Source organism: Choloepus didactylus, chromosome 16, assembly GCF_015220235.1.
Source record: "Choloepus didactylus isolate mChoDid1 chromosome 16, mChoDid1.pri, whole genome shotgun sequence".
NCBI classification, from domain to species: Eukaryota; Metazoa; Chordata; class Mammalia; order Pilosa; family Megalonychidae; genus Choloepus; species Choloepus didactylus.
This window is the reverse complement of record NC_051322.1, coordinates 53,738,519-53,765,890: the sequence shown is the minus strand read 5'-3', so window position 1 is coordinate 53,765,890 and position 27,372 is coordinate 53,738,519. Positions and strand designations below refer to the sequence as shown.

General features: G+C 41.9%; 1 protein-coding gene and 1 non-coding gene across 3 annotated transcripts in view; both read left to right on the top strand.

The window, feature by feature from the left end:
• Positions 1 to 27,372, top strand: part of TAF4B (TATA-box binding protein associated factor 4b) — a 197,223-nt gene that overhangs the window by 111,131 nt on the left and 58,720 nt on the right. The gene's annotated exons all lie outside the window — the stretch shown is intronic.
• TRNAI-GAU lies at positions 25,943 to 26,021 on the top strand. Its single transcript has one exon. It is a non-coding gene; the product is annotated as a tRNA-Ile (tRNA).

Here is a 27,372-nt window from a genome sequence, read left to right as displayed (position 1 = left end):
TTACAATGCTGAATTTCACAAGAGCAAGTCTCAAGTCAAGGGCTTGATTTATTAAGTAATGTGTTCCTAACTTGACTTAATATATATTCTATCCCAAGATAAACAGTTTTTTACATTGTCTTTACCTAGTTGTGCAATCATCAACACTGTCAGCTTTAAACAATTATAACATAATACATCCCAGAACTCTTATCAGCTGCTAATTATTCATCCCTAGTATTAGTGTAGAGTTAGTAAAATATTCTTGTTAAATATAGTCATTAATATGTAATGGGTAGTGTTTCCATACCACTCTGTTGTTAACCCTCTGCAGCAGTGTCATACCTTATATCATGCTAACATTTAGGTTTGTGGTGCTACTCTGTGGGTTACTTGGCCTTTAAACAAACATTTACAAACATGTTCACCTACAATGCATCACTGATATTTATAATCTCATTAATGAACCATAGTCACTCTTGATCATTCCCATACTATTAAAATCACCCTCATTATCACTTCTATACATATTAGATTATTGTTCCCTCTTCACTAGGTTCTATCTCTAGATCCCCTATATTCTTCATTATAAGACATATTTTACATTTTTCAGAGTTCACGTTAGTGGTGACATACAGTATCTCTCCTTTTGTGTCTGGCTTACTTCACTCAGCATTATGTCTTCAAGGTTCATCCATGTTATATGTTTCAGAGGCTCGTTCCTTTTCACTGCCATGTAGTATTACATTGTGTGTATATACCACATTTTGTTTATCCATTCATCTGTTGAAGGACATTTGGATTGTTTCCATCTCATGGCAATTGTGAAAAATGCCACTATGAACATCGGTCTGCAAATATCTGTTCATGTCACTGCTTTTAGATCTTCTGTGTATATACCGAGAAGTGAAATCACTGGATCGAAGCGTAACTCTATATCTAGTTTTCTAAGGAACCGCCAGACTGTCCTCCAGGGTGGCTGTTCCATTATACAGTCCCAGCAGCAATGAATAAGAGTTCCAATTTCTCCACATCCTTGCCAGCATTTGTAGTTTCCTGTTTGTTTAATGGTAGCCACTCTAATTGGTGTGAGATGATATCACATTGTGGTCTTGATTTGCATCTCCCTAGTAGCTAGTGAAGATGAACGGTTTTTCATGTGTTTTTTAATCCATTTGTATTTCTTCTTCAGAGAAATGTCTTTTCGTATCTTCTTCCCATTTTGTAATTGGGCTGTTTGTACTATTGTCATTGAGTTGTAGGATTTCTTTATATCTGCAAGATATCAGTCTCTTATCAGATACATGGTTTCCAAATATTTTTTCACATTGAACTGGCTGCCTCTTTACATTTTTGACAAATTCCTTTGAGGTACAGAGGTTTTAAGTTTTAAATGAGTTCCCATATAATCTATATTTTCTTTTGGTTCTTGTGCTTTTGGTATATGGTCTAAGAAGTGACCTCCTAATACCAGGTCTTGAAGATGTTTCCCTACATTATCTTCTAGGAGTTTTATGGTACTGTCTCTTATATTGAGGTCTTTGATCCAACTTTGAGTTAATTTTTTTTTAATTAGTTACAGTCTCTAGTTTATGCTGATTGCATCCCTCCCTCAATGCCTCCGCATTTTTAACACCTTGCAAGGTTGACATTTGCTTGTTCTCCCTCGTAAAAGAACATATTTGTACATTTTATCACAATTGTTGAATACTCTAGATTTCACCAAGTTACACGGTCCCAGTCTTTATCTTTCCTCCTTTCTTGTTGTGTCTCACATGCTCCCCACCTTCCTCTCTCAACCATATTCATAGTTATCTTTGTTCAGTGTACTTACATTGTTGTGCTACCATCTCCCAAAATTGTGTTCCAAACCACGCCCTCCTGTCTTCTATCACTCTGTAGTGCTCCCTTTAGTATTTCCTGTAGGGTGGGTGTCTTGTTCACAAAGTCTCTCATTGTCTGTTTGTCAGAAAATATTTTGAGCTCTCCCTCATATTTGAAGGACAGCTTTGCTTTATATAGGATTCTTGGTTGGCAGTTTTTCTCTTACGGTATCTTAAATATGTCACACCACTTCCTTCTTGCCTCCATGGTTTCTGCTGAGAGATCCACACATAGTCTTATTAAGCTTCCTTTGTATGTAATGGATTGCTTTTCTCTTGCTGCTTTCAGGATTCTCTCTTTGTCTTTGACATTTGATAATCTGATTATTAAGTGTCTTGGCGTAGGCCTATTCAGATCTCTTCTGTTTGGAGTACGCCGCGCTTCTTGGATCTGTAATTTTATGTCTTTCATAAGAGATGGGAAATTTTTATTAATTATTTCCTCTATTATTGCTTCTGCCCCCTTTCCCCTCTCTTCTCCTTCTGGGACACCAATGATACGTACATTATTGTACTTTGTTTCATCTTTGAGTTCCCGGAGACGTTGCTCATATTTTTTCATTCTTTTCTCCATCTGCTCCTTTGCATGTAGGCTTCCAGGTGTTTTTTTCCTCCAGTTCCTGAGTGTTTTCTTCTGCCTCTTGAGATCTGCTGTTGTATGTTTCCATTGTGGCTTTCACCTCTTGTGTTGTGCTTTTCATTTCTATAGATTCTACTAGTTGTTTTTTTGAACTTTTGATTTCTGCCTTATATATGCCCAGTGCTTCCTTTACAGCCTCTATCTCTTTTGCAATATCTTCTCTAAACTTTTTGAATTGATTTAGCATTAGTTGTTTAAATTCCTGTATCTCAGTTGAAGTGTACATTTGTTCCTTTGACTGGGCCATAACTTTGTTTTTCTTAGTGTAGGTTGTAGTTTTCTGTTGTCTAGGCATGGTTTCCTTGGTTACCCCAATCAGGTTTTCCCAGACCAGAACAGGCTCAGGTCCCAGAGGGAAGAAATATTCAGTATCCAGTTTCCCTGAGGGTGTGTCTTAGAAAATTGCTCCACCCTTTGATGCCTCAGGTCACTGTGCTTTTCTGCCCAGCAGGTGATGCCTGTTAGCCTATAATTCTTGACTGGTGTGAGGCAGTATGGCCGTGTTCCTCCAGGCTCTGGGGTCTGGTTCTGAATGGAAAGGGCCCCACCCCTTTCCTCCTAGAGAAGACAGACCCCCCAGGTGAAGGTCATTAGCATTTCAGTGGTCTCTCTCTCTCTGCTTGTGCTGTCTCCACCCTTTCCCAAGTCACAGCCCTGGAAACTGAAAATGACTGGGGCTTTCTCCACTGAGCTGAAAAAGAAACAGATAGTCCCCTTCAGAAATATTCCAAGGCGACCCTCTGTCTCTCCAAGGTCAGTCGTCACCCAAAGCCTCTGTCTGCTTTTTTGGGAATTCGTACCTGTAGTGAGCAGTTCACACTTGCTACTTAAAACCCCAGTTGGAGCTCAGCTGAGCTATATTCGCTTGCTGGGAGAGAGCTTCTCTCTGGCACCACGAGGCTTTGCAGCTTGGGCTATGGGGGAGGGGGTCTTACGACTTGGATCTGCAGGTTTTACTTACAGATTTTATGCTGTGTTCTTGGGCATTCCTCCCAATTCAGGTTGGTGTATGATGAGTGGATGGTCTCGTTTGTCCCCCCACAGTTATTTTGGATTATTTACTAGTTGTTTCTGGTTTTTTGTAGTTGTTCCAGGGGGCTACTTAGCTTCCACTCCTCTCTATGCCGCCATCTTACCCAACCTCCTGAGTTAATTTTTGTGTAGGGTGTGAGGTAGGGGTCCTCTGTCATTCTTTTGGATGTGAATATCCAATTCTCTCAGCCCCATTTTTTGAAGAGACTGTTATTTCCCAGTTCAGTGGATTTGGGGGCCCTATCAAAAATCAGTTGACTGTTGATCTGGTAGTCTGTTTCTGAATTCTCAATTCCATTCCATTGATCAGTATGTGTATCTCTGTGCCAATACCAGGCTGTTTTGACTACTGTGGGTGTATGGTAAGGTTCAAAGTCAAGAAGTGTAAGTCCTCCCACTTCGTTTTTCTTTTTTAGAATGTTTTTAGCAGTTCAGGGCATCTTTCCCTTTGAAACAAATTTGATAACTAGCTTTTCCAATTCTGCCAAGTAGGTTGTTGGAATTTTAATTGGAATTGCATTGAATCTGTAGATTAGTTTGGGTAGGATTGACATCTTAACAATATTTAGCCTTCGTATTCATGAACAAGGAATATTTTTCCATCTCTTTAGGTCACCGTCTATTTTTTTTAGAAAAGTTAAGTCGTTTTCTGTGTAGAGGTCATTTACATCCTTGGTTAAGTGTATTCTTAGGTACGTGAATTTTTTTTAGTTGCTATTGAGAATGAAATCTTTTTCTTGAGTGACTCTTCAGTTAAGTCATTTCTAGTGTATGGGAACATTACTTACTTATGTGTATTAATCTTGTACCCCACCACTTTGCTAAATTTGTTTATTAACTCATGTAGCTGTGTTGTCAGTTTCTCAGTGTTTTCCAAATATACGATCATATCGTCTGCAAATGACAGTTTTACTTCTTTCCCTCCAATTTGGATGCCTTTTATTTCTTTGTCTTGCTGGATTGCTCTGGCTGGAACTTCTAGTACAGTGTTGAATAATAGTGGTGACAGCGGGCATCCTTGTCTCGTTCTTAATCTTAAAGGGAAGGCTTTCAGTCTCCCACCATTGAATACTATGCTGGCTGTGGGTTCTTCATATATGCTCTTTATCATATTGAGGAAATTTCCTTCAATTCCTACCTTTTAAAGTGTTTTTATCAAAAAAGGATGCTGAGAACTCATCAGGTGAATTCACTGCCATCCCCCCTATGTGGGACCTGATTCCCAGGGGTATAAATCTCCCTGGCAACACAGCATATGACTCCCAGGGATGAGCCTGGATCCAGCATTGTGGGATTGAGAACATTTTCTTGAACAAAAGGGGGAAGCGAATGAAACAAAGTTTCAGTGGCTGAGAGATTTCAAATGGAGTCCAGAGGTCACTCTGGAGGCCATTTTATGCACTATATAGATACCCCTTTTTTAGGTTTTAGTGTATTATAATAGCTAGAAGTAAATACCTGAAACTGTCAAACTGCAATCCAGTAGCCTTGATTCTTGAAGACACTTGTATAACTATGTAGCTTACAAGGGGTGACAGTGTGATTGTGAAAACCTTGTGGCTCACACTCTCTTTATCCAGTGTATGGATGGATGAGTAGAAAAATGAGGACAAAAACTAAATGAAACATAGGGTGGGATGGGGGGGGTGATTTGGGTGTTCTTTTTTACTTTTATTTTTTATTCTTATTTTTATTCTTTCTGGTGAAAGGAAAATGTTCAAAAATTGATTGGGGTGGTGAATGCACAGCTATATGATGGTACTGTGAATAGTTGATTGTACTCCGTGGATGATTGGTATGTGAATTTATCTTTGATTGGGGTGATGAATGCACAACTGTATGATGGTACTGTGAACAGTTGATTGTGCACCGTGGATGATTGTATGGTATGTGAATATATCTCAATAAAACTGAATTTTTAAAAAAAGGATGCCAGATGGTTTTTCAGCATCTGTGGTGGTGATCATTTGATTTTTCCCTCTCTATAGTATTTTAATATATATTAAAACATGGTACTAGTCCAGTAGAAAGTTTTTGTATTTTCTTTTCCTCTAACACAGTATAACCCACTGTCCTTTATTTTTGGTTCATTTGTATATAAAGGTGTGTAAATATTTTATTAAAACTGAGGCATGCTATTTCATCGTTAGCGGGTACCTATAAATATGCCTAGTTAGCCTGCTTTTTTCCTTTCTGACAAGAATAGTTATTTATGTAACTATTTTTTTCCATCTCCATAGTTGTTGTTATTTCTAATATTGTAACTCCTTTGTGTAAGAGATTTAGGGATGTTTTAGTTCCCTAGTAACTTTTCTATCATCGTAGCATTATAGAATAAATTCTGATCACTTTGCTTTGTGAGGAAGCATTGTAGCACATGGGGTAAGTACATGTGGTTTGGAATCAGAAATACCTGGGTTTGGTTCTCGACTCTGTTTTGCTTTATATCTTTGGTCAAGTTCTTTAAATTCCTTCCCTTAATTTTCCCCATCTGTTAATTGGATGTACTACTTGCCTTGTATTAAGAATTGGATTATATAAATTACTAATTATTTCTATTTAAGCCTCAGGTAATTGTTTAATAAATTGTCATCATTGTCACTATACTAATATTTACTATCATTATTTTAGCTTTTAGTAGTATTTTATTAATATTAGTGATCCATAGTGAATTTGGAATATTGACCATTAGTCCCTCTAGTGCTTTGCTTTTATGTTACATTTCAGTTTGTCACAAATTTTAGTGATATTAAACATTTCCTGATTTATAATAATGAGAGACTTTTAAGTGTTTTTTCATTGATTCTGTATTTGAATCTGAGAATAACCTTAACTTGGGGATGGGGGTGCTAATGTGCTATTTATGTTCAAGACAGTGTTAAAAATCAATTTATAAGGCTTACCTATTGGCATTAAAATGCAAAATTGTTTTCTAAGTTGGATATAAATATATTGAATTGTCTTTTCATACTTGATGCTTCTTTAGTTTTGAGAATTTGAAGCATGTGTATTTTCTCTTGTATTTTCTTTACTTTAAGTTTAGATTATTGTCAGACTTTTACTGAATTGATCAACAGCTAGTGATTTAAGTAATGCCAACCTGGCAAAGAACAGAAAGTACCAATTATCATTTTGAAACAAATATTTATATCATAAGCCTATTCACTTTATGAGAGGGAAAGTAGTAAAATTTACTTCTTGAGAATATTTTTGTAATTATCCTTAATTTGCTCCTATGGTTTAATGGTATATAACAATATATAAGTGAAATTAGTTTTTTTAATTAATTTAGACTCTACAGATATTTGTAAATTAGAACGTACAGTATGATTTAGAGTGTTTACATGCATGTATTGTTTATTATATTTGCATAGATGATGTGTTTGTTGTTCTTTGGAATGTTATGTATGACATCAGTAACTTATTCCTTCTGTTCAGTAAAGATCATGGATCAGAAAGGATCTACTTTTTCCCCATTAGCAATAATTTTGAATAATTTATTTGAGATACCAATGATCCTAAATTAATAATAATGCTTCTTAATTTTTGTTGAATGCAAAAATATGTTTTATTTTAATCTCCTATGATCACATGTGAAAAATCACATCATTATATATAAAATAGAATATTTGAAACTATGACAGTATCCATTCTGGAATGTCAGTATGCAGTTTTACTTTAAGTGCTTTTTTACTAACAAAAAAATAAAAAAGCAGCCTCTTAAGAACATCAGATTATTCAATTGACTTGAAAATGCTGATATTTCTGTAAAAATTAAATGGTTTCCAATACCAAATTACTTGGTGCTTATATTAGTGTGCCTATTATATTAGCTTAAAATAGTGTTCATTTGCTAACCAAAACAAGGAAAGTATCGTGTAGGTAAGTGACAGACATATCTCATTTTATTTTTCTTTGCTTTTTGTACTTTGCAGATGTTGCGTTTTTTAAAAATTGAACGTTTGTGGAGACCCTGCATTAAACAAGTCTATCAGCTCCGTTTTCTCAACAGCATGTGCTCATGTCATATTTCTGGGTCACGTTTTGGTAATTCTCACAATGTTTCAAACTTTTTCATTATTATTGTATCTGTCAGGGGGATCTGTGATTGGTGATCTTGGATGTTAGTATTGTAATTGTTTTTGGGTGCCATGAACCATGCCCATAAAAGACGGTGAACTTGAGCAGTAAATGTTACATGTCTTCCACCTGCTCTGCCAACTGGTCTTTTCCCTTCTCTCTCCCTTTCCTCAGGGTTCCCTATTCCCTGAAACGCAACAATATTGGAATTAGGCCAATAATCCTACAATGGCCTCTAAGTGTTCAAGTGAAAGGAAGAGTTGCATGTCTCTCACTTTAAATCAAAAGCTAGAAATGATTAACTTTAGTGAGGAAAGCATGTCAAAGCCAAGAAAGGCCGGAAGTTAGGCTTCCTGTGCCAAACAGTGAGCTAAACTGTGAATGCAAAGGAAGAGTTCTTGAAGGAATTTAAAAAACGCTCCTCCAGTGAACACACAAATGATAAATAAAGCAATACAGACGTATTGCTGATATGGAGAAAGTTGGAGAGGTCTAGATAAAAGATCAAACCAGCTACAACATTCCCTTAAGCCAAAGCCTAATCCAGAGCAAGGCCTGGATTCTCTTCAGTTCTCTGAAGGCTGAGGAAGTGAGGAAGCTGCAGAAGAAAAGTTTCGTGTTAGCAGGGTTGGTTCATGAGGTTTAAGGGAAGAAACTGTCTTCATAACATAAAAGAGCAAGGTGAAGCAAAAAGTGGTGATGTAGAAACTGCAGCAAGTTATCCAGAGGATCTAGCTAAGGTAATTGATGAAGAAGGCTATACTAAACAATAGATTTTCAGCATGGATAAAACAGCCTTCTACTGGAAGAAGAGTCCATCTAGAACTTGCATAGCTAGAAAGAAGTCAGTGCTTGGTTCCAAAGCTTTAGAGAGCAGATGGGTTCTCTTGTTTGGTGCTAATGCAGCTAGTAAATTTAAGTTGAAGCCAATGCTCATTTACCATTCTGAAAATCCTAGGGCCCTTAAGAATTATGCTAAATGGACTCTTCCTGTACTCTAGAAATGTACTCTTCCTGTGCTCTACAAAGCCTGGATGACAGCACATCTGGTTACAACATGGTTTACTGAATATTTTAAGCCCACTGTTGGGACCTACTGCTCAGAATAAAAGATTCCTTTAAAAATATACTCACTCATTGACAATGTACCTGGTCACCCAAGAGCTTTGATGAAGATGCACAGCGAGATGAATGTTGTTTTCGTACCTTCCAACACATCATCCATGCTGTAACCCATGGATCAAAGAGTCATTTTGACTTTCAAGTCCTATTGTTTAAGAAACATATTTTGTAAGGTTATAGCTGCCAAAATAGTGATTTCTCTGGATCTGGGCAAAGTCAACTGAAAACTTCCTGGAAAGGATTTACCGTTCTAGATACCATTAAGAACATTCATGATTCATGGGAGGAGGTCAGAATACCATTACTAACAGGAGTTTGGAAGACGTTAATTTCATCCCTCATCGATGACTTTGAGGGGTTCAAGACTTTAGTGGAGGAAGTACCCGCAGATGTGGTAGAAATAGCAAGAGAACTAGAATTAAAAGTGGAGCCTGAAGATATGACTGGATTGTTGCAATCTCATGATAAAACTTGAACGGATGAGGACTTGCTTCTTATGGATGAGCAAAGACAATGGTTTCTTGAGATAGAATCTACTCCTGGTGAAGATGCTGTGAACATTGTTGACATGACAACAAACAATTTAGAAAGTTGATAAGGCAGCAACACAGAGTGGGAGGATTGAGTCCAATTTTGAAGGAAGTTTTACTCTGGGTAAAATGCTATCAAACAACATTGCATGCTATAGATAAATCTTTTGTAAAAGGAAGAGTCAATCCATGCAGCAAACTTCATTGTTGTTTTATTTTAAGAAATTGCCACAGCCACCCCAACCTTCAGAACCATCACCCTGACTGGTTATCAGCCTTCAACATCAAGGCAAGAACCTCCACCAGCAGAAAAGATTATGACCTGTTGAAATCTCAGATGTACTCAGAAAACTAGAAAACATTGCTAAAAGAAATCAAAGAAAATATAAATAAATGAAAGGACGTTCCATGTTCATGGATTGGCAGACTGAATATCATTAAGATGTCAGTTCTACCAAAATTGGTTTACAGAATCAATTCCATCCCAATCAGACTTCCAGCAGCCTACTTGGAAGAAATGGAAGAGCCAATTCCAAGTTTATTTGAAATGGTAAATGGCCCCAAATGCTAAACTCATCTTGAAAAAGATGTTGGAGGACTCACACTTCCTGACTTTAAAGCATATTTACAAAGTTTCAGTGGCCAGCATTTTACTGGCATAGAAATAGACATATTGATCAATGGCACCAAACTGAGAGTTCAGAAATGGACTGACACATTTATGGTCAGTCAATTTTTGACGAGGCTGCCAGTTCCACTCAATTGGGACAGAACAGTCTCTTCAACAAATGGTGCTGGAAGAACTGGATATCCCTATCCAAATGAATGAGAGTGGAACCCTATCTTACACCATGTACAAATTTAATTCAAAATGGATCAAAGACTCAATTTAAGATCCAGGACCATAAACATCCTAGAACAAAATGTTGGGGAGCATCTTCAAGATCTTGTAGTTGGTGGTTTCTTAGACCTTACACCCAAAGCACAAGCAGTGAAAGAAAAAATATGTAAATGGTGAGGTATACAACTAGGTGCATGGATGTTGAAGACAGAATGTTGAGTGAAATAAGCCAGAATTGAAAAAATAAACATTAACACCTCACTAATATGGACTAACTATAATATACAGGTTCTGAGAATTGAATCTGAAAGCATGGGTTATCAGGGGAAGGCTTATAAGTTCCTAGATTGTAAGCTCTTACAGCAGTCACATCTGTTCCTGAGTTGTAATGGTTATTTCTAAATTCTGAGACAATGAGCTGTTAGTGTATAACCTCGTCAGTCCCTGGAATTTCGGCTGTGTGACACCTGAGACTCAAGAGCTATAAATGTCAGCATTACCCCATACGGCAAATGTTAAAGAAGCTGAAAAAGAGATTATACTTTAATTAAAGGTATGAACAAAATAAATTTGATTAGGACTAAAGTAAACCAGACTAAAGGGGAAAGGATGATATTGACAGTGTTTTAAAACTTCGATGTCTTTGTGAGACCAAAGGTAGAGATGTTTATTTGGTGGAAAATCTATATTTTCTATAGCATGCTATATAATTTAACTTGAAGGTCAGATTATTCAAACACCATAATTACATGGAACCTTGAACAGAGGGTGAAATCTGTTTGCTTTGTACAGGTTAACATGAAGCCCTGATACATCCCAGAGTAATTTGGGCAGAGAATAAAAATTTAGTTGCAAAACCCCCATTAGGGACTGGGGAAAAATTGGAAATATTAAACTTCCCCACCTGGGGAATTCACAAGCATTGGGAATTACCATTATAGTTGACCAAGCCCTGGATCTTGGGGCTGCCCTTATGAAGCTTGTTACTGCAAAGGAGAGGCTAAGCCTACTTATAATTGTGCCTAAGAGTCACCACCAGAGAACCTCTTTTGTTGCTCAGATGGGGCCTCTCTCTCTAAGCCAACACTTCAGGTAAACTCACTGCCCTCCCCCTACGTGGGACATGACTCCCAGGGGTGTAAATCTCCTTGGCAGCATGGGACATGACTCCAGGGATTAGCCTGGACCCAGCAGTGTGGGATTGTGAAAGCCTTCTTGACCAAAATGGGGAAGAGAAATGAAACAAAGTTTCAGTGACTGAGAGATTTCAAATGGAGTTGAGAGGTCACTCTGAAGGGTATTCTTTGTGCTGTATAGATAACCCTTTTTAGTTTTTAGTTTGTTGGGATGGATAGAGAGAAATACCTGAAGCTGTCGAACTGCAACCCAGTGACCTTGATTCTTGAAGACATTTGTATAGAATGAGGATAGAGAATGAGGAGCTGATGCGTAATTTGTGTAGAATTTTTACTAAAGTGGATTGTAAACGTTTGGAAATGGATAGAGGTGATGGTTGCACGTTATTGTGAGTGTAATTAGCAGTCCTGAATCGTGCGTGTGATTGTGGTCAAAAGTGCAACTTGAGGGTCATGTATGTCACTGGAAGGAAAGATAGAGGATAAAACATGGGACTATATGATGAAGGTGGTTAATAGTACAACATAAGAATGTTTTTTTCATGAAGTATAACAAGTGTACCTCACAAGTATAAAGTGTTAATAATAGGGTGTTTTACAGGGAAAAATGCACCTAATGCAAACTGTGGACTATGGTTAAGAGTAATATAATAATATTCTTCCATCACTTGTAAGTAAGGCACCACATCATTTCTATGTGTCAGTAATAGGGTGGTATAAAGACTATGGGATTTTTCTTTTTGGAGCAGTGAAAATGCTCTAAAATTGATTGTGGTGATAAAAGCACAACTCAGTGATTATACTGAGAGCCATTAATTGTACATGCTGGATGGATTGTATGGTGTGTGAATAAAACTGCTTTTGAAAAAATAAAAAAGAAATTATGATGCTATAAGGAAACAGAATTCTAAAAATCTTTCCCATATGTTTATTTTGCTCACTATTTGGGCCTGTTTCTGGTTGCCATAAACCATAAATAAAGTGGTTCTACTCTGCTAGGCACCTGGTCCCCTGAAGGGCAAAGTGTGGCATTAGGGCCTAAACTGTTTCTTAGATTAAAATATCTCAAGGTTCTAAAGCCACCCAAATTCATTTTTTGGTAGTTTGTGTGCATTTTTTTAATTCCAAAGGAAATAAAGCTGTTTTTAAAAAATAAGCTGAACTTATTTGAAGAAGAGCCAAAAGTTATCTACAGATCAGTGCTGAAGCAGTGTAAAAATAATACTATGCATTTTATTTTGAAAAAAAAATTGGGGATTGGGGTGCAGGTAAGTTTTTTTGTTTTTTTTTTTTTGTGGTATATGACAGGGTTAGCTTAGCTGATAAAAATATTTGCATTAATTCAGCAAATGTGTATTGACTGCCCACTGTTTTGAAAATTTAGTCTTATCCTAATGAAAAAGAAACATAATTGCAGTTTTCAAAATAGACAGCCAGAAATCACCTGGGTGCTCCACTAATTTGAATTTATTAAAAAAAATAGTTAAGAACATCCTAGTGGCATAAACATCCTTTCACTGTTCCTCATTATCCAGTATTATTTCCTCAGTGCCTTAGCATGTTCTAGATGCTCAATAAAAGTATTATTTAATGGAGTCCCATAAGGTCCTATGGGTTTTTAAAGAAATCTGTGTAGTGGGTGGCCATTTTTCCCCCTTAATGCTAATCCTTAAAGCAGTATTCCCTCTCCTCCTCCCATTATTTCTGTGCTTCAGTGGAATGCTCCTTTTGGGAAGTGCAAATCAGGTAGTTAAATACCGACTGATGATGCACCTGGTTTATTAAAAAAAGAAAAAATGCAGAAAACACTCGGCAGCTTCCTGTTGCCAAAAGTATGGTCTGGGGAAGATGGGAGTGTCCTATAAAGACATTGATAGTACTGTAGAGTGTGCTATCCAAGAACAGATGGAACTCTGGTTGTTGATATATGAATCCATATCAGATAAGAGGAAAATTCAGGAAGCAGAGTGAGGTGGAATCCATTGCTCTGCCTTCTGAGAAAGTGGTATTGGGTATTATGGACTTAAGTATTTTTCTACAATTGCCTCTCAAGAGTCATTTCAGCATATAGGAGTATAAGGACTTTCCAAAGCACCATCTGTGATAGTCTTCTCTGAGTGCCCAACAAATTTCTTTGATTGGAATGGTCAGAAAATATTTTACTTTTATTTTGACTTTTCTTCTTTATCTGCACCCACCTTTATAGAGGAATACTTATACAGAATTATTAAAACCAGAATTCTTTGTGATATAATATTTAGATTAGATTTCAAAAACTTTCTGGAAGTATTTAAACTAGCATGAATTTACCTAGGTATGCAATCTCTCTAAGATCCTTTCAATTGCTTGCAGGGTCTCTTCTGTTAAAGTAAGGGAAGGAATGCAAAATGGAAGACTGGGGTGGGGAATATAAGCAGATTGCAGTGAAACTGGGAATTTTGAACCCCTAAGTTTTGCTGTGCTGTCTTTGCCAGTCCTTCAATCCTGTCTGAGAGAGCTTAGTCTCCTGAAGAATCTATAATGTCTTCTTTTGAGGTAGTTGCCTTGCAAGGGCTGTTGATCTTCCTTAGAACCTATTCCTTCTACCTCTTATTGCTTTTACCATGGTATCCCTACAGCTGAAATAGATGGACAACCTATTATGTCTCCTTTAATTTGTATAAACCAAAGATCTCTAGGTCTGAAGAAGAGAAGTATGTCTTGGATCACAATAAAGAGTTACAGCCCCTCAGTCAGTTTTTAGACTATAGCCAACTCAGAGACCCAAAGACCTTTGAATGAAGGGAAAGCCAGGTCTCCTTGGGGAAGGACCTGATACACTGTAGGAGTTGAAAGTGCATCAAGGACTTGAAAGATGCAGAACTTTTTAAATTTAAAATTTTTCCATTATTCCTCCCCCGTCCCCATTCACCTGGCCTATTTGGCCTGTGAGGAAGGCAGATGAATCTTGGAAAATTAGAGTAGATTATCATAAACTTATTCAGTGGTAGCTTCAATTTCACTTGTTATCCCACATGTAGTTTTCTGGCTGGAGCAAGTCAGTGCAACCTCTGGCAATTTGTATACAGATATTAATCTGCATGTGCTTTTTTTTCCTGTATACCTGTTAATAAAGACTGTCAGAGTCAGTTTGCTCTTAGGTGGCAGGGTCTGCAATACATCTTCAGTGATCTACCTTAGGGCTGTACCAGCTCTCAAGCTTTATGTCATAAACTAGTCTGCAAGGACCTGGATTGCCTCTTTTCAAAGGGTGTTGATCCATTGTATTGACATGCTGATTGGATCTGGTGAGCAGAAAGTGGCAAATCATCTAGATATTTTGGTGAAGTACATGCATGCCAGTGGGTGAGGAATAAATCCAAAAAAAATTTTGGTTAACTTTCTAGGGATCCAGTGGTTTGGGGTATGTTGAGATATCCTTTCAAAGATAAAAGTCAGCTTGCTGTATCTGGCCACGCCCATCACAAAGAAAGAGGTCTCTTTGGCTTTTAGAGGAACATATATACCTCATTTGATCTAAAATCATGAGACTTGCTCTTTCTTTTGCCCTAATCAGGAGCTCCAAAGCCTACCCTTTTCTTGTCCATTTAAAGTCTATTCTGTCTAGTTTTCTTTTACTATTGTATTTTGAGAGGATATGTCACTGTCACTTCTTTTCAGGTCCCATTCCTTTTCCCTTCCTTATACCTTCTGAATCCGAAGACTGGTGATTTCTTGATTTTCCTCCTCTTCTCTGTAAAGTGAAATTTTTAGATTTTAAAATGTCATTTTCGTCAAAATAAATATATATGCATTGTTGAAAACACAGAAAAGGAAATTGTGAATTATCTATAGCCTATCACATTTTTATAAAAATCATAGTATAGTAATATTTTTGGTAACCTACTCTTTAACTTAATATGTGTACATCTTATCCATATCATTAAATGTTATTCTACACATTTTATTCACATACTATAATTTCTCCATCTCTCTGTTTGTTGGACATATTTTAGTTTCCTGTATGCTTTGTGAACCTCTTTGTAATTAAATCTTGGATCCACAGGTATTTTTTTTTTTTTTTTTAGAAATAGAATTGCAAGGTCAAGTGAGATGTTTATTTATTAAAGTTATTCTAGTATTTATTGCCAGTTGCTATCCTCCCAAATTGAAGTAATTTACATTCCTTCTAACAGTATATATAAGTGTTTGTTTATCAGCAGATCATCAATACTGAATATTGTCATTAAAAAGAAAAGTCTTAGTGCCATTTGTTATTTTTCAGTCTTTTAAATTGTTTATCTCCTTTCTTCTCTATTTAGTATCATATTATACTTGTTGAGCTGGCATTTGTATTCATGCATTCATTCATTCACTAATTTACCTGACTGCGGTAGATAAAACGGTGAGAAAAAAATGAGCTAAGTCTCAGTGTGCTTGGAACTTACAGTCCAAAAAGTTAGTTTTCTTTATCAGAGCAATGCTGGTTGATCTGGCCAATTCTTCCTTATAACTAAGCATGCATTTGCAAAGTGCATGGTGATGAATAGGGGTGTACTTTGAGCCTGTGATACAGAACACAGATAATGAACCTTGCTAGCATGGTGGTCCTTTTAGTAGTTGACCATAGATACTTGTGGTTAAATTGGAAATTAGCATGGTGTACATAAAATATTGAGTTATCTGTGCAGAACTGTCTTTGAATCTTCGAGATTCCTATGTCTTTTCCTCAAGTGTTTTTATTGTTAACAGTCCTCTGCCCCATTAGGTATTTTGGTCACTGTTCCCCCCAGGACAAATTGAGGTTTTTTGGTTTTGTTTTGTTTTGTTTTGTTTTATTTTGTTTACATTCAGTTTTATTGAGATATATTCACATATCATACAATCATCTACAGTGTGCAGTCAGTTGTTCACAGTACATCATATAGTTGTGCATTCATCACAATTTCTAAACATTTTCATTGCTCCAAAAAAAAAGATATAAATAAGAACAAAAATAAAAGTATAAAAGAACACCCAAAACATTCCATTCCCCCATCCCACCCTATTTTTCATTTAAATTTTTTAATCAAATTCAGTTTAATTGATATTTATTCACATACTATACAGTCATCCATGGTATATAACCTACTGTTCACAGTACCATCATATAGTTATGCATTCATCACCCCAATCTATTTTTGAACATTTTCCTTACATCAGAAAGAATCAGAATCAGAATAAAAAATAAAAGTAAAAAAGAACACCCAAATCATCCCCCCATCCCACCCTATTTTTTCATGTAGGTTTTGTCCCTATTTTTCTACTCATCCATCCATATACTGGATAAAGGGAGTGCGATCCACAGGGCTTTCACAATCACACTGTCACCCCTTGTAAGCTACGTTGTTATACAATCGTCCTTCAAGAGTCCAGGCTACTGGGTTGGAATTTGATAGTTTCAGGTATTTACTTCTAGCTATTCCAATACATTAAAACTTAAAAGGGTTATCTATATAGTGCATAAGAATGTCCACCAGAGTGACCTCTGGACTCCATTTGAAATCGTTCAGCCAGTGAAACTTCATTTCATTTCATTTCGCATCCCCTTTTTGGTTAAGAAAGTGTTCTCAATCCCACGAAGCCAGGTCCAGATTCATCCTTGGGAGTCATATCCTGCGTTGCCAGGCAGATTTACACCCCTGGGAGTCAGGTCCCACATAGCGGGGAGGGCAGTGAGTTCACCTGCCAAGGTGGCTTAGCTAGAGAGAGAGCCACATCTGAGCAACAAAGAAGTACTCAGGGAGAGTCCTAGGCACAATTATATGCAAGTTTAGCCTCTCCTTTGCAGGAACGAGCTTCATAAGGGCAAGTCCCATGATAGAGGGCTCGGGCACATCAAACCGCCAGTCTTCAGTGTTTGTGAGAACATCAGAAGTCCAACACTTCCGCATTTTCCCCCAGCTCCTCAGGGGGCCCTGCATATATCTTTTTATTCTCGCAAACTGAGTTTTAATGGTAATTTATATGTAATATTTGAGGCTTTTTGTTTTTTTTCCCAAAGTGTTTTAATTATAGTTACCAAAATGATGAGCTTATGCTAAAAAAATTTTTTTTTTTAAGTGTTCCAGTTTTGTTACAGTAATTCCTATAACTTCAGTAGGCCTGGAAACTATTTGAAAACAGTGTTTCTATATGCATGTTTTTTCTGAAATTTAGACTCATATTTCTCTCCTTAGTTTTCTTTTTTTTAAATTCAATTTTATTGAGATATAGTCACATGCCATAAAATCATCCAAAGTGTACAGTTTTTCATAGTACCATCATATAGTTGTGCATTCATAACCAGATCATTTTTTGCACATTTTCATTACTCTAAAAATAAAAAGTAAAAAAGTGTCCGGCGCCTTCTCGCTCGGTCCCGCGCGTCCTGTCCTCGGCCGGCAAGGAGAACAGAGGGAAAGAGGGAGAGACGCAGACAAACTGACACTTGAGGTACGCAATGGCAGTGAATGCAAGCCTTTTACTGGAGCCAGGAAGAAAATTTTCTCTGTTACATATTCCACACGAGGCCCTATACCCCGTGGGAGAACAACCTCTATGCGGCCGTCAGGCACGGCTCCCTGTGGGCTGTCTCCCCGAGGCTAGCCCGGGTAATTTCTTATATACAATAGTTACAACCAATGTGCTGGCAGTACGCAAGCGTGTACAATAGGCTAGCAGCAACCGCTGCCTCATGCGTCATATGCGGAAGCAGGATACGGGCGCCATCTTGGCTCAAACGATGGGCGGGGGCTACTCTGGAGCAGGTCGCGGCGTGTCCACTAGGCCCTAACCCGGAAAGCGGCTCCCCACATCTCCCCCTTTTTTATATATTTCAACCCAGTGTCTCCATTGATGAGTGTACTCCCGTGGGCCTGAGTGACCCACTACATGTTTTGGTGCTTTGGGGAGTCTGGACTAGGCCCCTGCCATTTTACGGCGGAACCTCTGGCACCGACCAGAATGCTTACCTCATATAGAGACCGGAGAGCCCGTGAGCTGGAAACAACGTGACTCTCCCTACAGTACTTTGCCTCGTAACTGGGGAAAGACGGTTGGGGCAGGAGAGTGGCAACCAGCGTCAAAGGCGTCACTAGGCGTCTCTGTGCAATGGCCAGAGTCCAGTCTGGCCACAACTGGGACTCCGCCTAAGAGACTCGCCTGAGACAAAAATTAAGACTGCTGGAGTTATATGTTATATCCGGGATACGGCCATGGACTTTGCCGCGAACCTGGCCCCAGAGCGCCCCACCCCGAGTGGCCGGGACGGGGATCGATCAGTATAGAAGCTACTGTCAGAAGTACTACAGGTTGAAGACATAGCCATCATAGTGGTAACGCGCAGTTGCTGCTGTGCTCGAAACAAGCGTTCTAACAGGCATTTGACGATTACTAAACCCACCAACAACCCTATAGCGAGGAGAACCCAAGTGGTCAGATTGGGCCACGAAAACCAGGAAGTAACTCGGTTCCACAGGTCAGTTACCAAACTGACAAGGTTGAACTTAACGGGGGTCAACTTAACGGCCCCAATCTTGTCCAGGCTGACGTCCACCTGCTGGGTAAGATTGGTAAAAGTTGGCAGATAAGTATTTTTAAGCCAGTCAGAGACTTTGTGGGTGTTAGCAGTTACATTGGCCCTGACCGGAGTGACGCAAAGTCTGAAAAGGATCCATCGGGTGTCACACAGTTGCTCGACTGTTTTCCAGAGCCCATCTATCTCCTGTCCAAGTTCCTGTATTTCACTTTGCATTTTCTGGATTGCTTGCGAATTCAACTCTAACATTAGATTGTGGGCGTGCAACGCGTCCCGGGTGGCATTGGCTAAAGTGTTGACTGTTTCCATCGTCAGGGCGATCTGCTCCGTTGTCCAGGCTTGAAGCACCGCATTCCCCACTGCTGGGACGAACAATGAAGCGACGATGCCGCCGAGGTTCCACAGCCAGCCTTTGACACTTCTTGGTTTCCTGTTAAGGGAGGGATTAAAAGGCCCAGAAAACGGAAAGTTTTCCGTTGATACAACCTGGGTAATAGGGCCTACCCAATCAGTGGTATTGACCGGGACCCAAACATAGCTGGGACGGTAGGTTAGGATGGCGTAGGGAGGGAATCCGTTCCAGCATTCAGACAGGGTACAGGGGACGCTGGAACAGTTGAAGGTAGGCTCTGTAGAGAGTAGAAAGGCGAAGGGAGGGAGCACACAAACCTGCCTGTGCAAAGGGAAGGAACAATTCTTATCAGCATATGTTCCCTCTGCACCCGAAAAAGAACAATTGGGAGAGTTACCCGTCGCGCCGGTTGACGTGTTGGTAAGGGTACCATTCAATAGCATGAAATAGCGCAGGTCCAGACATGCCCCCAGGGGGTTGCAGGCCAAATGCTGAGCGAAGGTTTGGATACGGGAGGCTTTGGGGTCGATTAATGGTTCGCGACATTGGTTTACGGTACCCCACGCCGATGCCTCAGTATATTTTCGGATCTTGCTTATTGCTGTGAAATTACGTATGTGAGGGCGCACGGACCAGAGCCACCAGTCCTCACTTAAGAGGAACGGGTGCCTCACGGGCATACAACTGTGCCAAGAGAAGTCCTCCAGAGTGACTTTCCTGTGTAGATCATGCGCGCAAGGGGGGAAAGGAGGCTGCGGGACATCAGGATCTCGAGAGCAGTTAAGGACTGTTGGTCTAAACCCAGAAAGCTTGAGGCATCTTTTCGTCTCATTTTTGTTAAGCAACCCCTCACAGTCCTGTTGATAGCCAGCCGAGGTATTAAGAAATTCTAGCAAGACTCCAAAAGTCACCTGAGTGCAATGGGTATCACAGGCAGTACTTGTGCTGTTTGCGCAGGAACAATTAGCTATAGAGCGATTAGCAAATGAAAGGATCAGCGTATCATCGGTTAGAGGAAAGGTCTCGTTGAAGGTTATGGAGGAAACATTGGTAGGCAAAGGTAGATGATGGAGGCTAAGAGTTAAATTAGGAGTGAAGAACTGAGGAGAGGCGGGGGACCCCGCAGAAAAGGGAGCTAGCGTCGGGGGATGGTGCCAGAGGCCCCAGAGGAACTGATCTTCTCCCTGAACCACTGCAACACTGCTGAGAAAGAGAAAACAAATCAGGAGGGTATTTATAGGGGAATAGGGGTTGGGATCACCGGTCCTCCCCCTGGACGACGGGGAGGCGGTCAGGATCATTCTCATCATCTTGCTGGTCCTCTTGCTGGTCGTCACCAGCGTTGAAGGTTGGGTCTCTTGTGTCATGTTGGGGGTTCCCCAATTGGTCAGGCTGCAGCTTCTCAGCGCTCTCGGGCGTTGATACGGCTCTCACCAATCTCTCCGGAACCCACACCGGTTGACGTCCTGGTTCCTGTGGGAAGACACAAACAGAGCCTCTGGCCCAGCTGAGCACGGGGTCAGGGCCTTGCCACTGTCCTGACAGGACATCCTTCCATCGGACTAGACCTCTATGTGGAGGACTCGGGGTGGTGTGCTGAAGGGCAGGTGTCATGCCCTGTGAATTTTCATTTAAGAAATTGTACGTGAATAAGGCTACAGACAGTTGAGCCTTTGGGGATAGGCCGTGACCTATCCCCTCTTTCTGTTTTTTGAGCAAGTCTTTCAGAGACCTGTGTGCTCTTTCAATGATACCTTGTCCTTGAGGGTTGTAAGGGATTCCATGCTTCAATTGTACTCCCATATTATCACAAAATTTTTGGAAAGTTTTACTGGTATAAGCAGGTCCGTTATCTGTCTTTAACATTTTTGGCTTGCCCCACGCTGCCCAAGCGGCAAGGCAGTGTGCAATGACTTGGTGGACTTTTTCTCCTGTCTCAGCAGAGGCAAATAATATTTGAGAACATGTGTCTACTGACACATGCAGGTATTTGATTTTTCCGTACTCTGAATGATGAGTGACATCCATTTGCCAAATGTCTCCTGGGACGAGACCTCTAGGGTTAACTCCCACAGATGGGATATGCTGTTGAGTAACACAATTTCCACAAGCTCGGACTATGTCTCTAGCGGCCGCTCGCGGTATACTAAACCGCTTAGCCAGGGTACCTGCATTGATATGAAATTTGGCGTGGAACTCTCGGGCTTGCTGATATGGTGTCAGCACGGGGAAGACGTGTGGCTGTCGAGTGGCCACATCTACTATGTGATTTCCTTGGGCCACGGGACCAGGTAGGCCTGAATGGGCCCTAATGTGAGTTGTGTAAAAGGGATGTTGCCTAGTATGAATCGTCTTTTGCAGCTCGAGAAAGAATGTGCTTACAGTGGAGGAGCATTTTATAATGCCCACAGTTTCTAGGATTTGTAGAGAATTTACGACATAAAGGGAATCAGAGACAATATTCAGGGGGCCAGGAAACTCTCTCAGGACAGTAATAGTAACCTGCAATTCAACCCACTGCGGTTTTTGTGGTTGAAAAAACACTGTTTTGGGAGTGTCCCCTTCCACACAATACGCCCCTGTACCGGAGCTGGAGCCATCCGTGTACACGGTGAGGGCGTTCGCTAGTGGCCTAGACGAAGTCACTTTGGGAAAGATTACCGGATGTTGGGTGACAAACTGTAAGAGGGGGTCTTTGGGATATTGGTTATTAATACATCCCGAAAAGGTGCATCGGAGAACAGCCCATTGATCTATGCATCCGGTAAGCACCTCAATTTGTGGGAGAGAGTAGGGTACTCTAAGGTTTTTTGGTGGTTGGCCAAGGTGTTGGATGGCCTTCTTGATGGCCTCCAGGGCCAGATCTGCAACTGCGGTAGGGTAATGCTCTAAGATCTTTTTTGGAGAAACTCCGGGGTGGATCCAGAGTAATGGCCCCTGTTGCCACAGCACCGCCGTGGGCTGTGACACCGTCGGCAGCAGGCAAGCTTCGAAAGGCTTATCAGGGTTTATTCTTTTTAACGTGGCACTACTGAGTGCCTGTTCTACTTGGCATAGTGCTTGTCTCGCTTCAGGGGTGAAGGACCGGGGCGAAGCTAAGTCCGGATCCCCTTTAAGCAAGTCAAACAAGGGTCTTAATTCGGCATTGGGTAACTTCAGATATGGGCGAACCCAATTTATATCTCCCATGAGTTTTTGTAAGTCATTGAGGGTGTTCAGTTTATCTAACCTGAGAGACACCTTTTGGGGGGAGACTTGAGTAGATGTAAGTTTTGCTCCCAGGAAGGTGACAATCTCGGTCATCTGGATCTTCTCTGGGGCTATTTCAAGATTGACCTCTCTAAGTGCAAGAACCAAATGTGATAGTGCAGCGTTAAGGAGATCTGGGCTTTCATGAGTCAGCAAGATATCATCCATGTAATGAAGGATCCTTACTTTGGGGAATTGCTGCCGGGTATCGGCCAACTGTGCAGCGACATACAACTGACACATGGTAGGGCTGTTGGTCATGCCCTGGGGCAGGACTGTCCACTCAAAGCGGTGACAGGGCCCCTCTTGGTTTAGAGAGGGCACAGTAAAAGCAAATTTTTGGGTATCCTCTGTGTGAAGTGGGATAGAAAAGAAACAGTCTTTGATATCTAAGATGATAACAGGCCAACGCTCTGGCAGGGCCGAAAGGAGGGGCAACCCCATCTGAACGGGCCCTAAAGGCTCCATGCAATTATTGATGGCTCTTAAATCGTGCAGCAACCTCCACTTGCCTGATTTTTTCTTTATAACAAAAATAGGGGTGTTCCAAGGTGATGTGGAGGGAATGAGGTGGCCCTCTCTTAGCTGATCTGACACCAGAGTGTGTAATGCGGAGAGCTTTTCCCGTGATAAGGGCCACTGAGGCACCCAAACCGGAGATTTGGTCTTCCATTTTAGCTTTATGGGTGTGGGTGGGAACATTCCCTCAGTGGCCCCCAGGAAAAACCCAGGCCTTGCTTGACAATGTTGGAGGTAGCTTGTATGGGCTCTACACGTCCCTGTAACGAGGCTCCTAAGCCTTTGCCAGGGACATATCCCATTCCTTTTAACAATCGCTTAGAGGTTGGGGAGCAACCACTGGTCAAGGTAACGTCCATCTGGGTAAGAATGTCTCTTCCCCACAGGGAAACAGGCAGGGCTAATACATATGGCTGAAAACTACCTTGGTGTCCTTCTTCGTCTGCCCAATGAAGGGCAGCGGCACTCAGCATGGGTGCCGAAACCTGGCCTATTCCTCTGATGATATCTTCCGCCTTGCACGTCGGCCAGGTAGAGGGCCAGTCCTGTTGTCTCATAATTGACCGATCGGCCCCGGTATCTAGCAGGCCTAGGAAAGATCTGCCTTGTACCTTGATAGTCAGCATGGGTCGAGACTCCAGAGACATATGGAAGCCCTCAAAAACTTCTCCTGAAGACCCAAATCCCTTATCTCCTCTCTGTCTGGGTCTACTCTGAAAGAGTGTATGCAAGCTGGGTAAGAGCAAGAGCTGTGCCAGCTTGTCACCTTTTGCAATGACCAGCGTACCTTGCTGAGATTGTACCATAATCTGGACGTAACCTGTGAAATCTGAATCCACAACACCTGGTATGACACTTAGTCCCTTTAGGGCTGTGGATGCTCTCCCTATTATGAGCCCAACAGTCTTTGCTGGCAAGGGCCCTTTAAAGGAGGTCCCTACCAACTGGACACCCATGGAGGGGGTCAGTACGAGTCTGGAGGTGGCACAGAGGTCCAGTCCCGCTGACCCAGGGGATGCGCGAATTTGGGCGGGCTTCGTGTCGCCGGATGGCATGCAGGGGGGCCCACCGAAAGGGTGGACCCCCCCTGCCCGTTTTTTGGGTCCTGTTCAGGACGGCCAGAAAGGCGCACACCTTGCGCATCGAAGGCTGACCTACAGTCTTCTGCGCGATGAGGTCCCTTGTGGCAACGGCCACATAGCCTGGTTGCTGCATATGGTCTACCAAACTGTGGAGTGGCAGGTGGTTGACCTTTATTGGGACAGTTCCTCTTAATATGTCCCAGCTGGCCACAATGATAACATCCTCTGGGCTTCATTTCTAGTTCTTTAGATTTCTTTGCAGACACTTGCAAGGAGTTGGCTAGCATGGCAGCTAGACCTGCATTAGTTAACGGGCTGCCAGCATCTCTGCAAAGCCGAACCCAGTCCGTCAGCTGTTTTCCTCTGTTTTGTGCTAAAATAACTTTACATTCTTTATTACACTGTTCAAATATCATTTGTTTAACTACAGTCTCTGCCACCCCTGGATCTGAGAAAATTCTCTCGGCTGCAGTTTGCATTTTGGCTACAAAGTCCACAAAAGGTTCTGTGGGGCCCTGATGAATATTACTGAGCGAGGCTTGAGCCTCTCCCTCACCTGTCAGCTTTTTCCAAGCTCCCACGAAACAACGGAAGATTTGGGCATAGACCTCTTGAGGGAACCGCGTTTGATTTTGGGCATGGGCTCCCCTCCCCAACAGCATGTCTGTATTCCACGCGCCATGTCTTCCCGCTGCGTTCCTAGCCGCTTGTTCCTCAGCTAACTCTTCAAACCACGCTTTCCAATCTATAAATCGGCCTGGTGGCAAACAAGCACGGGCTAACTGAACGATATCTGCGGGCGTATGATTTAGGGCGGAGAGGTTTTCAACCATGTTCAGGGTATAAGGGGCATTGGGGCCGTACTGATGGACGGCCTGCCTTAGCTCTTTCAAAAGTTTGTAATCATATGCTTCATATTGGTTGTTGCCTTGGTGGTTAATAATAACCGGGTACATTTCTGGGGATGGTTCTGGCTTAAGTGGTTGGTACCCACCTAGTATACCGAAAGGCCTAAAGGTGAAAGAGGGGACCCATTTCCAGAAATGCCTCCCTCCACATTCTGATGGTATGGGGTCTAGGGGGCCTGAGTATTCAGGTGGGGGATACGGCTGTGGATGCCCCTCCCCCGGCCCGCCTGCAAGGGGCTCCGGGTCCCGCAAAGGCGGACCATCGTGATTATCGGATTCGGGCACTAGTGGGAGCTCTCGGCAAGGGCCTTTGGCGGAGCCGCTCAACCAGCCCACCGGAAGCCGCGGCGTTTTTTGTGACGCGGCGACAGGAGCCGGCGGGGCGGAAGGCCGCGTGGGTGGGGCGGGAGGCTCCTCCCAAGCAATTAATGGAGGCGCTTCCGCTCCCTCACCGTCATCACTACCCGATTCTGAGGCAGAGGTGTCCGAGCTACCACCACTCAACTCTGGCTGCTTGCCTTTATGAGAGCCGGCCGCAGATGACACCGACTGGGTTTCTTGGAGAGCGTGCCGTACCTCTTGCAAGGCGGAGGACGGACTTAGGCCTGTAGTCGACTCCAGTTCAAGGACCGCGCGGACGGTCTCCCATATAGGGACTAGAATTGGATCCAGACAAACGCCCGTCTGACGCGCCCGGTCTATATCGTGACCAAGCTTCAGCCAAGAGGGCAGACTGAGGCTGCCGGTGGAGGGAAACCAAGGGGCAAAAATTTCAACATCATCGAGAAACCTCTGTAGGGAGCTTTTCTTAACTGAGATACCCCTCTGCTTCAGGAGGGTTTTTAAAGGAGCCAATAAAGGCGAACTTCCAGACTGCCCCATGCTTGCAGTCGGCGCTGTACTTTAACCACTCGGAGAGCTCTTCCGAGTCCCCGGGACCGCCTGAGAACCCACGGGCCCTGACTCTCACGTAAAAGAAACACTCACCTTCTCGCTCTGATCAGGCGCGGGAAGTCCGCTGCAGTGAAAAAGGAGCGAGGCGAAAGGTATGTGCCCCGTACGGTTAGCTCAGTTGGTTAGAGCTTGGTGCTGATAACGCCAAGGTCGCGGGTTCGATCCCCGTACGGGCCACCACTTGTCCGGCGCCTTCTCGCTCGGTCCCGCGCGTCCTGTCCTCGGCCGGCAAGGAGAACAGAGGGAAAGAGGGAGAGACGCAGACAAACTGACACTTGAGGTACGCAATGGCAGTGAATGCAAGCCTTTTACTGGAGCCAGGAAGAAAATTTTCTCTGTTACATATTCCACACGAGGCCCTATACCCCGTGGGAGAACAACCTCTATGCGGCCGTCAGGCACGGCTCCCTGTGGGCTGTCTCCCCGAGGCTAGCCCGGGTAATTTCTTATATACAATAGTTACAACCAATGTGCTGGCAGTACGCAAGCGTGTACAATAGGCTAGCAGCAACCGCTGCCTCATGCGTCATATGCGGAAGCAGGATACGGGCGCCATCTTGGCTCAAACGATGGGCGGGGGCTACTCTGGAGCAGGTCGCGGCGTGTCCACTAGGCCCTAACCCGGAAAGCGGCTCCCCACAAAAAAGAACATCCAAAACATCCCACCCCACCCCCATTATTCATTTAATTTTTGTCCCCATTTTTCTACTCATCTCTCCATACACTGGATAAAGAGAGTGTGAGTCACAAGGTTTTCACAATCACACGGTCACACTGTGTAAGCTTTATAGTTATATAATTGACTTGACAAATCAAGGCTACTGGGTTACAGTTCAACAGTTTCAGGTATTTCCTTCTAGCTATCCTAATATACTAATAACTAAAAAGGGATACCTGTAAAATGCGTAAGAATAACCTCCAGAATGACCTCGCAACTCCATTTGAAATCTCTCAGTCACTGAAACTTTATTTTGTTTCATTTCTCTTCCCCCTTTTGGTCAAGAAGGCTTTCACAATCCCATGATGCCAGGTCCAGGCCCATCCCCGGGAGTCATGTCCCACATTGCCAGGGAGATTTACACCCCTGGGAGTCATGTCCTTTGTAGAGGGGAGGGCAGTGAATTTACCTTCAGTGTTGGCTTAGAGAGAGAAGCCATATCCGAGCAACAGAAGAGGTTCTCTGGTGGTAACAATTATAAGTAGTTTTAGCCTCTCCTTTGTAGTAATTAGTTTCAAAAGAGCAAGCCCCAAGATCGAGGGCTTAGCCTTTTAAATTGGTAGTCCACAGTGCTTGTACGAATATCAGTTATTCCCCAGGTGGGGAAGTTTAATATTTCCAATTTTTCCCCATTCCCAAAGGGGACTTTGCAAATGCATTATTATTCTCTGCCCATCTACTCTGGGATGTATCAGGCTTCACACTAACCTGTACACACCAACCAGATCTCACTCCCTATTTGAAGTTCCATGTGATTATGGTGTTTGAATAAACTGATCATACAACTTAAATTATAGACTATGCTACGGA